Genomic DNA, 14,380 nt, shown 5'->3' with positions numbered 1-14,380 from the left:
TCAAGTAAGAAAGGTACTTTAATTCCTCAGACCAACGCACAGGTGAGGTACTTGTTGCCTTCTAATCTCCAAGTCTAGCAAGAAGAGACAAAATCCAAACTAAGGGATAGCAACTCTGTTTCTGAATAAAAACTGTCTGGTGAGAGGGCTACCTGCTTTCTTACCTGGCCTTAGTTTTGTCCCTGTCTGCTTCCCCAGGCTAATCTCGAGCACTGCATGGAAGATGTTACTGCTCCTGATAGATGCATGCACAGAACTTTCTCCAGTATTCTATTGTTAAATAATGCCTCCCTGCAACTACAACTATGTGATTGTCAGTGTTTGACTGACTGAGGGAATGCTGGCATTAGCCTGTGGGACCCCCGGATGGCTCTCTTACCACAGACTTCCCTTCTGGATGCTCTGGCCAACTTAATACCCCACACATTTTAGCCTGCCAAATTGTGAGAGTCTCATTTTTCATTTTTACCCTGTTTTAGTGGGTCCATATGGTTTTCTGCTCCAAAATACAGTGGAGTGCTATTTCCAGCCACCATTTCTGTGCTCCTGTGTTACAAAACAATCCTTACCATAGGAAATTAAAACCACAGTCAGACTTGGGAGATGGAATCACTTGTTCCCTGGATATAATCTACTCCTTCCAGCAAGAGAAAAAAACAATAACCAAACCACCAACTCAAGAAAGACCCTACAGTTTTACCAATTTTCATGCTAAGCTCTCCCTGGAATCAGTGCATGGTATGGTTAAGGGACTAATACTTCCCTGGGAAAAAAAAAACAAAAAAACCAAAAACCAAAAATTAGTGCAATATAGCTTTTAAAAGGAACAACTAAAACAAATGTTAGTTAGCATATTAAAACCGTGTTAACTGGTTACAAACTCAACCTTGACTTCTTTAAAAAAGAGCTCACTTTGTGCGTGCAGTAGGGCTATTTCCCCTAAATTTAGGTGTGTTCCATTTAAGTCTGATGTTCTCTCACACTCAGTGTCAAAGCTTACAAGAGCAGGAAGCTCTGAAAGCAAACCAGGACAGGTTTCCCTCAGAACCGGAATAAATATTTTTAAGCATCAGACACATGCAATTTGGCATGTTGAAAGGGATGCATCTAGCTGGACCTTTAAAAAGCTTCTTTTAGGCATAAAATATTTTATGTTCTCTTTCTCACAGCTATATGTTCACTTGCTGTAATCTATTTTTAGGTTGTCCTTCCTAGATTAATTTTTAAACTTCAGTCTGAACACTTTTCACCCTCTCTCTGCCCAGATCTCCCTGTTGAGTCTGTTCTACTACTGGAGGCTGCAAGGACATGGAAGTCAGCCTGCCACAGGTTTGCATCCCACCCTTTCCCACTACAAGCAGGAAAAAAACAACACAGGGATAGAGACCTTATAGAGAACAACAGGGCACAGCACTTACAGGACAAGAGCCATAAGTTCCTACAGCAGGCATGCTATTATACATCCCTTCTGTCACAGTATATGATGACAGAAAGCCATCTCATTAAATGCTGCAAGGCTTAAAAGAAGGAAAAAAAACCAGCTGATCCCCACCTTTCAAAGAAAATAGTATAAATAAGCGTACCTGACTTTATCCATAAAGTAGCCAGCCCAGACTTCAAATGTATCTCCCTAAGAGAATAAATCCATCACAGACTTTACAGGAAAAACACATAACTAAACCTGGCAGTTCTCTTTACCAGATATAATTCTACAGCTTTAGCTATGTTAGCTCACATATGTGACAATTTTAACCAAAGTCTGCTTATACACTTTTATTTAGAAGGGTCTTGTACCTGAAAGCTTGTATACATCACAAATCTTTTGAAAGGAAACAAAGATTTCAGACAACCACTGATGCCAGTGTGAACTATTTAAGCAGCAGTAAATTGCTTTAGAGTAAGCCAGTTCTTCCCATTCCACTTAGAAACAGCTGGAAAAACAATGTAATTGAGATTAAAAAGAAGGGGTGGGGGAGGAGGGATTTAACCAGCTACTTTACATATGATAATCAATGACCAATTTTTGTGGACTAAAATTTAATCTGACATCAGTTCATACGTCTGTTATTTATGTGTGTAGTCCCAAGGAGTGGTAAACAGCACTTGTAAACTGAGAGGAAGCTGTGCCCACAGACCACAGCCTATCAAAATATCCAGTGCTGGTCAATTCCAGAGGGAGACAAGTCTCCCAGCCATACCATGGTCACTGAATTCCCCAGACAAACCACTTAGGCATTTCCAGACAAAAATGTGTTCTCCACATTACACATGAGCAATCTGCAAAGACTAAACAGCAAACACAAGGTAACCAAGGAGTGCTAATGAAAATCACACAGATATTACAGATATTACACCTTTTTCTTTTCTTCTGTGATATCATTTTAGTAATTACCAGTTATTTCTACGTATCTTAAGAGACTCACTTGTAAATAACAAATCCAGGAGCACAGTGCTGAAACACACCAGCACATGTACAGGGAGTCAGAACTCAGGAAAGTAAGTTTACGAATTATGTTTACGTATTTTTAATATAGTCTAACGACTAAATGAAAAAGGAACGTAGTACAAATATTTGCCCTTATCTTAATTAGCAAGGCTGTTTATGCAGTCTGAAAGGTAAGCATGTGTTTGTTTCTCCATCTCATTTTTATGTATTACAACTGAAGAGCATTGCATTATTTGCACTCTTGAAATCATAAGAAGCCCAAAACAATTTTTACAGAGATGGTACTTAGAAATTTCACATTTGATCCATCCAAGCGAGACCTATTTTACCCAGAAAGAATAAGGCTATCACTTATCAGAAGATCTAAAAGCATGCAAAATAAACACAATTTATACCCTTCCCAAACTTCTATCAATAAACTTTTTCCCCCTAAGATTCCTACAAGCAAATCTCATCACTACAAGTTCAATTATGCCATAAAGAGGCCTTTTGCCCTAATTCTTCCAAACAAGAACATATGAGGTCATTTGATAGATATCTTAACTACAGAATCTAAACTGGGATTGAAAACCAACCAATAAAACACAACCCCAAAACTGACAACACCTAAAAAGCCGACCACTGTAGGTGCTTCATCCCAGATAGATGGAAGGTGATCAGGAACTGTAAAAATTGTTCCCATCCATTACTTCCCTCTCAGTCATAGAAGTATTTGCTGCTCCCAGTATCACCAGCTCTAATATACCTGTTGTTACCTTTCACATAGTCTTTCTCCTAGCTACGTGATATATGCAATATTCAGAAATATTGCAGTATCTTAAGTTACTTTCCTGAATTATTCAAACAACCACTGCTATTTTTACAATCCAGGACATCTTGCCAGAATTCTCTGAATCCTGAAGATGATCTCCACAGGACACGGGCAAGTTTTTAGATGTAAAAAAAAAAAACAAAAAAAAAAACAACCACACTCATAGGACAGCTGCATCTCCAAGCAACTCTCTTTGCTCAGCAAGCAAGAGAAGCAAGTGAGGAGACAACACACCCTGACTTGTGCCATTCCCCTGCAGGGAAGGGACCTTCTGTAGAGGAACGGAGCAGGTCACCAGGGTCAGCAGCTCCGCCACGGATAAACCTGACAAAGTCCACCTGCCACAGCACCAAGCAATAAGCTAACAAAAATTAGATCAGATAGCAGACCTCCATGTGTTTATAGCCCATGACTCAACTTTCCCTCCTGTACAGTGACCTTTACGGAGGACAGGAAAAGGAGGCGAGCATGCTAATATGTTAAATTCATACAATCCATTATCCCAAAGAGTAACTGATATCGGAGGCTCTAAATCTACTTAAGAAGCAGAGCAGCAATGGCCTGTGATATCCCCAGAAGGCCAGAAGAGAGGAAATTTGATTGTTTTTGTGCTCTTGGTATCTTGTGAAGCATGCGCAATTTTTCTCAAAAATAACAACACAGTCATAAGGTAGGAGACACAGAAGTAGTGTGATCATCAGCACAAAGAGGATATTTTAAGACCTGCTTTAAGGCTCAAGTTCAGTTTTGCAGAGAGAATACAGCTGACATTTGCCTGGCCAAGACATCAGACCTAGAGGAACCATACAGCAATGCAACCCAAAATACTCAGCATTACCCCAAAAACAGTGCCCAAATACTGCTCGCTTCCTCTATCATATGTTAGAATACTCTGAAAACAAAACCAGAGGAGGGTAAGGCAAAAGTGAAATTCTCTGGAAAGCCTGAAGGGCACACTGAACAGACCCATTCCTCTACTTAGGAAATTCACAGTAGAGTATCACTAATGGTAGCAGTTGAGGTCCAGAAGATAAAGTTCAGCAAAGTGACCTTTTATGCATTTCAGATCAAAAACCAGTTGGGTCATATGCATGCTGAGACAGCCTTGGGCTTATGACAAATTAGCTTAAAAAAAAAAAAGTTTGTGAGCAAGCACTCAAGACAGCTGTTCAGGCGCTATATCCAAGAGACACGATCAAACTTTCATGTTTGATATTGTAATCAAAAGAAGAAGCAGAGTTCAGTAAACAGCAAATGTGATTCTGCACGACCTTGTTATCTTTTCATCTCAACAGTTAAATCTATTCGAGGGAGTGCAAAGAGGTTACAAAATACTATCAGCACAGTTTATTAAATGGTCCTCTTGCATTTATTTTGTAGCAGGGTAAAATTTGAGGTAGCAGAGACTTAAACACCAGTAAGTTAGAGGACCAGGACTGATTCTTGAAAAATCCCTTGGACCTCCAGAGGCAAGCGGAAATTTTGTCTTCATGAAATTTTGCACTCTTATGTGGCCACTGTTAACCAGACTGGAGCAGAGCTGCTTTTAGTATGCTAGCTAAGCAAAAGTGAACGGCAAAATTGCACAGATTCCCTTATTTTCCATAAACAGAAGACAAAGTAACAGATTAATGGGATTTTTCTGCTGGTTTTGCCTTTCCACCCCATAGCCAGACACCACTAGAGATCCATTATTCAGAGAGTTCTAGGACTTTAACACATGATCTTGGAATTCAGGTGAAATTTTGGACTTACAGAATTCAACAACGCACCTGATTTTGAAGCAGAAGGATTTCACACTTAGCCGTGGTGTTCCACCTTCCCAAACCACCATTCCTTTTGCATCATTATATTTTGGCTTTTTCACATCTCACCCAAAGGGATTTTGCTATCCATCTTCTGAAAGCACTTTTGGATCACTTCCATTTATGGTTGCTTTTATAAATTCAAGAAAAACTAAGCTATTGTCCTATCTTCACACTTAGGAAGCAGAGAACAGAACCTGAAACTTTCAGCTCTGACAAAAATGGGAGGGCAGGGTTGCTCCCGGGTTTGAGTTATAGGGTATCTCCACAATCTAGAAACAGCCAAATAAGACTACACATTAAATTAATGAGTGTTTGAAGGATATTCTCATTGTTGCATAATTACTTTAGTAAATAAAATTCAAGTAACGAGAAGAAAGTTAGCTACCTCAACAGTGAGGAGCTCACATTCTACTCTTGTTAGATGAGAGAAATTACAAAACCAAGTACTCTGCAATATAAAGTTAACACAGCCAGCAGCCCTTGTTGCCCAAATGGTTCCAGAAAGCTGTGCAGAAACTTGTGGCCACATTTCACATGGCCTTGTCCTTCCCCACCAAACTCAGTCCAGTACAGGACTGGCAGAACATCCTTGCTTGGATCCCCCACACCAGCAGGGATGTCTGCTTCTCTACCTGGGAGCTGCATTCCTAAAAAAACACCATGAGATAAAAAAGGTGTGGGAAAGATTTTTGGGGGTCTTTTTGTTCTGTTTAATATGACACTTGCCATGTACTCATGTCTTCGTCAACTACAAAAACTCCTGAGTGGATAAAGAAAAAAAAAAAAAAACAAAAAACCAACCCACTCAGGCACGCAATTTTTTCCATAAATGATAAGCAAAACAACTACAGTCAAACAAAGTTGAAGGCTACTTACAAGAAAATAGAGACCTAGGCCCTGCTCTTTCTCTTGCCTGAGAAACGAAGGCAGAAACCAGTATCTTGATGTTCTTCCCTGCTGTTTCACACTGCTCTTTCACTGTATTTCAGCAGCAGTGGGAATAAAGACAAAAGAAGCACCAAAGAACAAAGCGTGAATCTCATTCTGGCAAAAACAAGGAGGGGGAACAAAAGACAGAGTGGAAGTGGATGGACTACTTATAGCAATTATTGTCAAACATTTGTGCACTTCCTTCCTTAATGTAGCTCCTTTTGTACACAAAGGCCTCCAAATAGTTCTGAGAGGTTCCCTTTGTAGAACGAGGAGAACGGAAAACTGTAATAAGACCATGCAATGAAGATAAATTTTCCCAATAATGCAAGCTACAGGAAATACATGGAGGTCAAATAAAACTATTATTTGCCTTTTCAAACACTATTTTCTTCAGCTGCTAAATAAAAACATTATGAAGCCATTTTACACAGTAAAATTTAACCTTCTATTAACCTTCCATATTAAGTAAACAAACCTTTCTAGCCAATAAGCATCATTGTGAACTCTCTGAGATGATAAGCAATACCTTAATTACATTCATTTACATGACTTTGAAATTGTTCCAGACCAAAGTCAACAGCTACAAGGTCAAAGAGTATGGAAATCTAAAATAAGGAGAAATCCATAGTCGGCCAGTTCGCAAGGATGGTGCAGCATCCTTTCTAGCTCAGTTTGCAAAGGGTCAGGGATACCAACCAAGAACTTGCTTTTCATCAATTACATTAAGAAAGCAAATCCTCTGAAACACCGAAGAGCAACTCCATCTTTTTTTTTTTTAAGACTATTCAAAGTTGAAAGCAACAGACACTTCAGAGTTGTTTTTAAAGCCTAATGGTCGACCAAGTTGTATGAATACCTTATGAAAATATTTTATAATATTCTAAATGAAAGTCGCCACACAAAAGATACTTTTTAAAAATACATTCATACCACTGACAACTAGTGAATATTTGGTATAGTGCTTTTATACTTGGGAATGCTAAACTGACTAGTTTACAACTTTTAAAATGCTACTTGAAAACCTTTATTATTTCATCTGCACCAAACTTAGAGTGGAAAACGCTAATAACGGTCAAACAGCAATTATAAAAAACTTTTAACAATGTCTGTTGCAGGCAACTTAATAAAGTATGTTCTGTCCTGAAACAGCAGAAAAGTAGACACACAGTCCATCCACTCCTAAGATATTAGATAATGGCTCAGGTATGATCAATAGCAATCAAATTAGCCAAAATAGAGCACACATGCATGCTGCACCAATGGACCATTTCAGGATTACATTTTGTGTATTATAACCATGAAATTATTACAAATATACATATACAAAAATCTTAAGTACAGCTTTTGGATTTAGGCAGTCCCATATCAATACACTGCAGCTGACAACATTTTCTTAGTATTAAATTAGGTAAATCTCCCTACACCCTACTTTACTAGGCAAGCACTTTTTATACAACTCTCAAGCCAACAACCTTCTGCAATTTAAGTATGATTTAGTGCAAGAGAAGCAATGAGTATTATAAAATTTATGCTTGTTCACCTTCTCTCCCCACAGAGAAGGGCAAGACGTTTTTTCATGTAAATATGTATTAGATCCAAATCATTTAAATAGATATTATTCCATAGAGAACATGATGCTGCATATGCCCATTTCAGCTCCATGTTACTAAATAAACTGCAAGATAATGATGTTGCCTTGCACATCCTAAAGGACACTGAAAATATTTCTAGGCATTTCAAACAGAAGTAGAAGGAAGAGACTTTCATGAGAAAAAAAGAAAAACTAGGGTGACTCTTACAAAGCTACATAAAGTGAAGACAAGTTACTGGCAACTTAGGAAATCTCTTTAGGAACAGGTCACAGCTGCCACAGAAAAGGTATAGCTCAGGTACATGGAGTCTTTATAGTATAAATAGTGAATCATTGCTATCATCCACTTGCATTTTCTTTTGAATGGAAAAGGGAAAGATAATCACAGTTGCAAGGAGAAAATCCAGAAACTTTAGACAGGTGACTAATTCTAAAAGTTACTGTGGGAATGCTAAATGCAAGGTGCCAAATGCTAATTTGTCTCTAATATGTCTCAGTTATTTTTAGCTACAAGTGTCACTGCCTGAATGGAAAAGAGACAATAGGGGAAACTTAAACAGTGTCTTAAAAATGAGAGCTTTATCTCCCTGTTTTTCACAAAATGAACCGGAAGTTAATCAGTACTTTACCCCACAATGCATTTTAACAATTTATTTCTAAACCATGTTTGTATTTAAAGTGAGGAAGACTGTCATTTGACTTGAAGCTATCACATATCATTTGGGCCACAGTCAGTTATCTCACAATACAGTCTGACCTCTACTTGATTTTAAAATAGGATAATCACCTTCAACTGTGTATGAACCTTGAACATTATCAAAAACAGTTTTATTGCATCAACGATTTATTAATAGTCTTATATTAATAGTAATGTAACTTTGACTTTACAAAGTCATAAAGATGACGAGAAACACAGTCAAGACTTATTGTGCTACCTATTTTATTTTAGGCTTCTAAGGCAACCTCATGACACAATCAGAAAAACTACTCTGAAAGTAAGAGCTACAAAGGAAAAACAACAGAATACGCATGTATCGTCCCAGTTCAACAGCAAAGCAGGAAGGATACAGACAGCATAAAGAGTTCAGACAAATACTGAAACCTTTCAAGTACCAAAATCACCCTGTAGCCAACTGTGCTTGGAACTGGAGAAGTGCTCGTGCTGAGACAGGTAACCTCTGGACAAGCACACGAGCAGCAAGTGCTGCAAGGAAGAGGCGTGAGCCTTACGTGGGAACGTGCTAAGCCAGATTCCCCTTCCAAGCAAAGCACTGCAAAACGCCCAAAGCCTGCAGGCTCACATTCAAAACAAATCTGAGGAAGGAGGAGATGCTCCTCCCAGACCTTTCTGGTTCCCAACACTTGCCGTGGCAGCCCTGCCACGCTGCACGGTCACTTTCAGAGCAGCTGGCCCCATTGCACCACAGTTTAAACAAAGAGCGCCTAAGAAAGTACAATATTCTATAACTGGCATTTACAGCATCGGCCTTGGACTTCTAATCTTTACCAGACGGGCACACAAATCAATCTATCAGCTCATAAAGGTATGCTTTTTAACCTCTAAAACAGATGGGATTGGCCAGAAACGTCTGGCATGTCAAACTGCTAATCACGGCTGCCCTTTGCACAAAATAACCCACTTAAGTTGAGGCATGGTTGCACTGTAACAGACATTAGTCTGTGGGAAACCCATTTAACTGTCACATACTCCCGCCACTCTTGCTCTCCCTTAATTAAGCCTAATGCCTTATGCTTTGACCTTTTGTTCTAGCCTATTAACCCTATCTAGTACAAGTTCAAATATGTTAAACTTAAAAGTTTGCTGTAAAATATTAAATGCCAAGCTACAGAAAGAGTGAGGGATGCTTCTCTACCCTGCAAGTTATCAACCCCTTTACCAAATTCTGAAGCACTGTGTTAGTCCCCAAAGACAAAATATATCCAAAAACTAAGCAGTTTCACAACAAAAAGAAAAGTGGAGTGTCTTCCACTGGCATAGCCTACATTTTCCTCTTCAGAGGAGAGAGGAGTGTGAGGGAAAAAAAGAAGTGAAACTTCTGTTTGCAACTTTGTATCCTCAAGGCTTTTGGGTTTTTATCCAACAAGAAAAGCACACACTATCAGTCAAGATCATACTGCACTCCTTTGCTGTTCTCTAAAACCCATCATTAAAAATAAGACATAATTGGTTTACAGTGACCAATTTCTCCTCAATTAAAGGCTGCCTCTGCCAACCCTCCTCACACTGAGTCACCATCTTGTTCTTTTGACAAGATAGTTACATTTGCTATTACCCTGTAATTCTCACTGCATCTCCAGGTGAGCTGCATCCTTTGAAGTTTCTCAGACTTGCATAGACTTAAACAAGGACATAATTTATACATTCCAGCTCGCTGCTAGACACTCTTCCTTTTATGTAAGCTCAACTAAAGCATGGCTGGCTTCTGCTCCACCATCTATTAATTCATGGAGGTTACACAGCATCAACAAGACCAGCAGCTCTGTTTCTAAAGCAGTACTCTTCTGGAGAAAGGCCACCCTAAGGGTCCAGAACTCTGACTTAAACAAGAATTGTAATTCCAGTGACAGTAATAAAGCTCTGATCAAGACACTATCTCACTCCACAGTAAAGCTATTTATGCATGCAATGCAAGCTTGGTACACCAACAGAGGTACTCCACAATTAGTGCTCATAACTAGTAAACAAACCTATTCCCCACTCCAAAAAACCACCATGATAAAGCCTGTAATTGCTTTATAATATTGGTTAGAAACAGAAAACAGAATGTAAACCGTGTTGGGATTACCAGCCATGTATACACTGACAAACATGTTCTCAAATCTTTAGCTTAACCACCTTAATGACAAGTTGAATATATGGTGCAACATCCTTGTTTACAGATTATGCTTCTGCAACCCTGACTAAATATAACTTTTAGAGAGGCAACAATCTTGAAACAAAGCTTTGAATTACTTTAACTGTTTTTGAAGATGTGAAAGATTTCAAAAAGCTTGTTGCCACAAAAGCCACCATCTACTAAGTTCTATTAAAGCTGTATAAGAGACCATCTGCTGCCGATCACAACAATTCGAGCTTTAAATTGCTAATTAATTAATTATGTTTTAATTCCAAAGTGCCTATCTTACTGATTCTGAGACCAGCAAGTAATACCTTTAACTTTTCTGTAAATACAATTCCTCAGACAACTGAGATGCACTACAGCAATGCTAGACTTCTTTTTTTGTAAAGTCAAATAGAAAACATTGGGGGGAAAAAAATGGATCTCTCATCTCAATTTGCATTTATTTCCAAACCACTGATTCTGATCAAATCCAAGTCCCTTCAATTTAAAAAGTGTATATATTGTCTAATTATTTCACTTGGCTATATTCTACTGTGTTAGAGATGCTCAAACTGCACTACATAGACCAACGCTGTATTCAAGTAAAGTCAAGCAACACATGGATTTATTAAAAAAAAAAAGGGAAATATATCCTTGCATCTGCAATCTGTGTCATTACAATGGATATGAGAAGTTCTGCAGGCTGGGATTTGGTATGACTGCCTCCAGCTTCTAGACCTTCCCTACTAATGCTCACAAAAGTTGCCACTGGAGGCAATGCAAATGAGTCCTAAGAGAGACCAGAAACAAAACAACAACTGCTTGTCAACCATTACATGCCCAAATTGTATTCTTTATGCTGATCAGCATTCTCAAGTTCTTAGGCACACATGTAGGCCCACCGAGGACAGTGGGGCTACTCAAGTGAATAAAATGACTCACAAACCAAAGCGCATATACACAAGCAATCACTGGACAACACTTGGGGAATTATTCCCTGGTATCAAAGACAAATAGGATTTAGGAAATGGGAACCAAGGGAGCAGATCCAAACAAAATGACAGTGATGCTAAATGTCCACAAGCCATTGTAACGTAGTATCTAATAATGATTTTACTGTGATGGTCCCTTGCCACACAAGCTCAATTTGGATCTGTTTTATTTAAAAAATAACAGAGATGGTAACACAGTAAGTGTTATTTAATCTTCTCTTTCGATCTGAAATTACATGTAAATCAAGTTCTTCACTATTTAGCTACATTCCCAAACAAGTAGGCTAAATCTTCAGAACTTACAGCAAATTACATACAAAAAGTTCAATCATTACAAAAATACTTATTTCTCTTTAATCAGCACACATACAAAAAAAAAAATCCAACTCTTACAGTTAAAGAGAGGGATTAACTTGAACATTTATCACTTCAAAACATATTACAATCCTAAAAGGCTTATACATGGCACACAGTTGTCTGACAGCTTTGGCAAGACAAAGAACAAACCCCAAACCAAAGAGACAAGGCAAACAATCCAAACAAATTATTTACCTTGAATGTGGTTCCATTAGGAAAGCTCTTCCTTCAGGAGTCCAAGGATGCATTAATTCTCTTCCTCAAAAATTGCATGCTCGATCTGAAAATAACAGCAGAGATCACCCTATGAAAGTCTGCAAACCATTTTTTCCTACCTAATATACCTCTATCTACTTTCTTACTGTTGGCGTAACAGAAAGCAATGCTTTATTTTGGCTAGTAAAAACTGCAAATAACATGTTTATTTCGGAAGAAAAATGTAGTTCCACACTCCAGAAACCAAAATCTTCCAGACAGAACCATGAGTAAAACTAGTAGAAACAACTCATGTTGTCTAGACTTGTACTGACTAAGGGGACATTATTTCTGCAAGAACAAAATCCACATTCAACTCAAAGCCAGAATCCTCTTTTCCTTCCTTTCATTCAAAAAACAGCTGTGACATGAAAGCCCTCCTTCCTATGTAGTGGTTACTGCTTAACACTTCAAACTTGCACCCATGAACATCAAAATCAGTTTTTAAAGAGCCTCTATTATTTATATATACATAAGGAAAAGACAAGAGTATAGTATAACAGGTGAGTGTAATGCTAAATGCAACAAAATTAGTTAGAAAAAATTAACCAGTAGAAATAGTAATATTTGATTTTGAGAGTCTTAAGAACTAAATAGTATATAATACTATTTTATTTTAGTTAGAAAATGTTATCCAACACAATCACAAAGTTAAAAGTTCTTCTCAACACTTGCCTATTATTCTTGAGTGAAATTTGCTTACACCTAGCCCAGATCATTCTTATTTCTATCATTTCAGCCTTGTTGTTGTGACAGGCCTCACTATTAAAGGTCATCAAGTTACCAATCAAGCAGCAAGCTTATTATGCATAAAGTCAAACTTAAATACAATAAAATACATTTTTAAAAATGAAATAAAATAGACTTTCTCCACCACTTAGCTGAACTTTCCCCTCCCTCCTCCTGCTTGGCAATGGGAGAGTTCCTCTCCTTATTTAAACACCTTTAGCTTATGTTCTCACAAAAAAAGCATACAAAAGCTTTTTAAACACAGAATTCCTCTAGCACCAAGGAGCCCACAGGTGAGTAGGATAAAGGGGGAAGAGTGGGAAGTGTGTGTGCTGGGGGCACATCTAAGCACTTCTCCCTCCACAAAACCACTTGAGCTCAAGCCAGCTTAGAGCAACCATCTAACTCTGACCACTGCAATGTTCTTGCTAACTGGGGAAAAAGATACAGGTGTTGATCGATAGGTCATCACCCAAAAAAACACCTGTTCAAAGCTTTCAGGTACATGAAATAACAGCAGCAGGCTGGACTACTGCCAGCACCAAGACACAACAGAAGATGCCCAACAACAGAGCCAATTAAACTGAAAAATAAGTAAACACCCTGAAATACTACATGCAGACACTATTTTAAATTCTGCTTCCATATACATGACAGAACAAAAAAATAAGCTGCACTACAGAAGGGTAGTAATCATCAACACTTGTATTCAATTAGGAGAAGAAAGAAATCTACCATCACAGTAAAAATAATCAGAAACTTCAGGTACAGTGGGAAAGGTGGTAATAAACATAGTTCAAAGCCTTCTCAACTCCATTTTATTGAAGGGGTAAATAAGCTGGATGTGGAATTTTTGTGGCCAATGAAAAACAGGACAAGGGGTCCCACAGAGCAGAAGAAAGCAGCTCTATTAAAGAACCATGTTCATCTTTTAAAGTCACCTGAATTTGAGAAAAACAGTTAATTCCAGTATTACTGTTCTATACTACAGATGTAAACAAAACATTTTTCACCACTGACAAGCAGGTGAATTTAATCATTCCTACTTCCAAGAGAAGACAGATTTCTATCTAGTAGGGAAAAACACAAAACAAAGCACAAAGACCCACTCCACACAGTATTGCCATCAAAGTTCAAAGCATACATGGGATTTCCTTCAGGTCAGCATTAAACAGTCTTTTTTGTATTGTTCCAAGTGACTGTAAAAGGTTTATGAGAGTTCAGTGAAAAGACAACAACAGAATTTCTTGGTTCTGGGAAAAACTCCATATTACTGTTTTAAAAATTGAGGGAAAAAAAAAAAAAAGGTTTTAGAGAATAGTATTTTATTCCCAAACACTTTACATCTGGATCACTTCCTTTACACATCATATAGTTATTGGAATATTGATTTGTTATGGACTGCCAAATGCAAGATAGGTGATGACACGAACACCACCACCAAGGCCATCTCCTGGAGAAAGAACCATCATTTCTTTCTACATCTGAGGCAAGCCATGCTTTCTACATCACTGAAAATGCCTTTTCAGTTCACATTCCCTCTCTTCACAGGGGGATGGGGCACACAGAGACAGGATGCAAGTAGCCATGAATCTTAAAGTTTGCTACGAAAAAA

The 14,380-nt window shown here is 38.2% G+C and overlaps 1 protein-coding gene across 11 annotated transcripts in view; it reads right to left on the bottom strand.

The window, feature by feature from the left end:
* The window catches only part of NRIP1 (nuclear receptor interacting protein 1), a 137,462-nt gene that overhangs the window by 55,198 nt on the left and 67,884 nt on the right, over positions 1 to 14,380 (bottom strand). For all 11 annotated transcript variants that reach the window (XR_014855181.1, XM_085074916.1, XM_085074975.1 and 8 more), the window contains one exon: positions 11,977 to 12,061. The gene's annotated coding sequence lies outside the window, so the exon portion shown is untranslated. The remainder of the gene's footprint in view (positions 1 to 11,976; positions 12,062 to 14,380) is intronic.

The sequence above is a fragment of the Lichenostomus cassidix genome, chromosome 1 (genome assembly GCF_008360975.1).
Source record: "Lichenostomus cassidix isolate B80296 chromosome 1, HeHo_3.0, whole genome shotgun sequence".
In the NCBI taxonomy this organism is placed as follows: domain Eukaryota; kingdom Metazoa; phylum Chordata; class Aves; order Passeriformes; family Meliphagidae; genus Lichenostomus; species Lichenostomus cassidix.
Note: the sequence above shows the minus strand (reverse complement) of the source record. Positions and strands in the feature narration are given on the sequence as shown.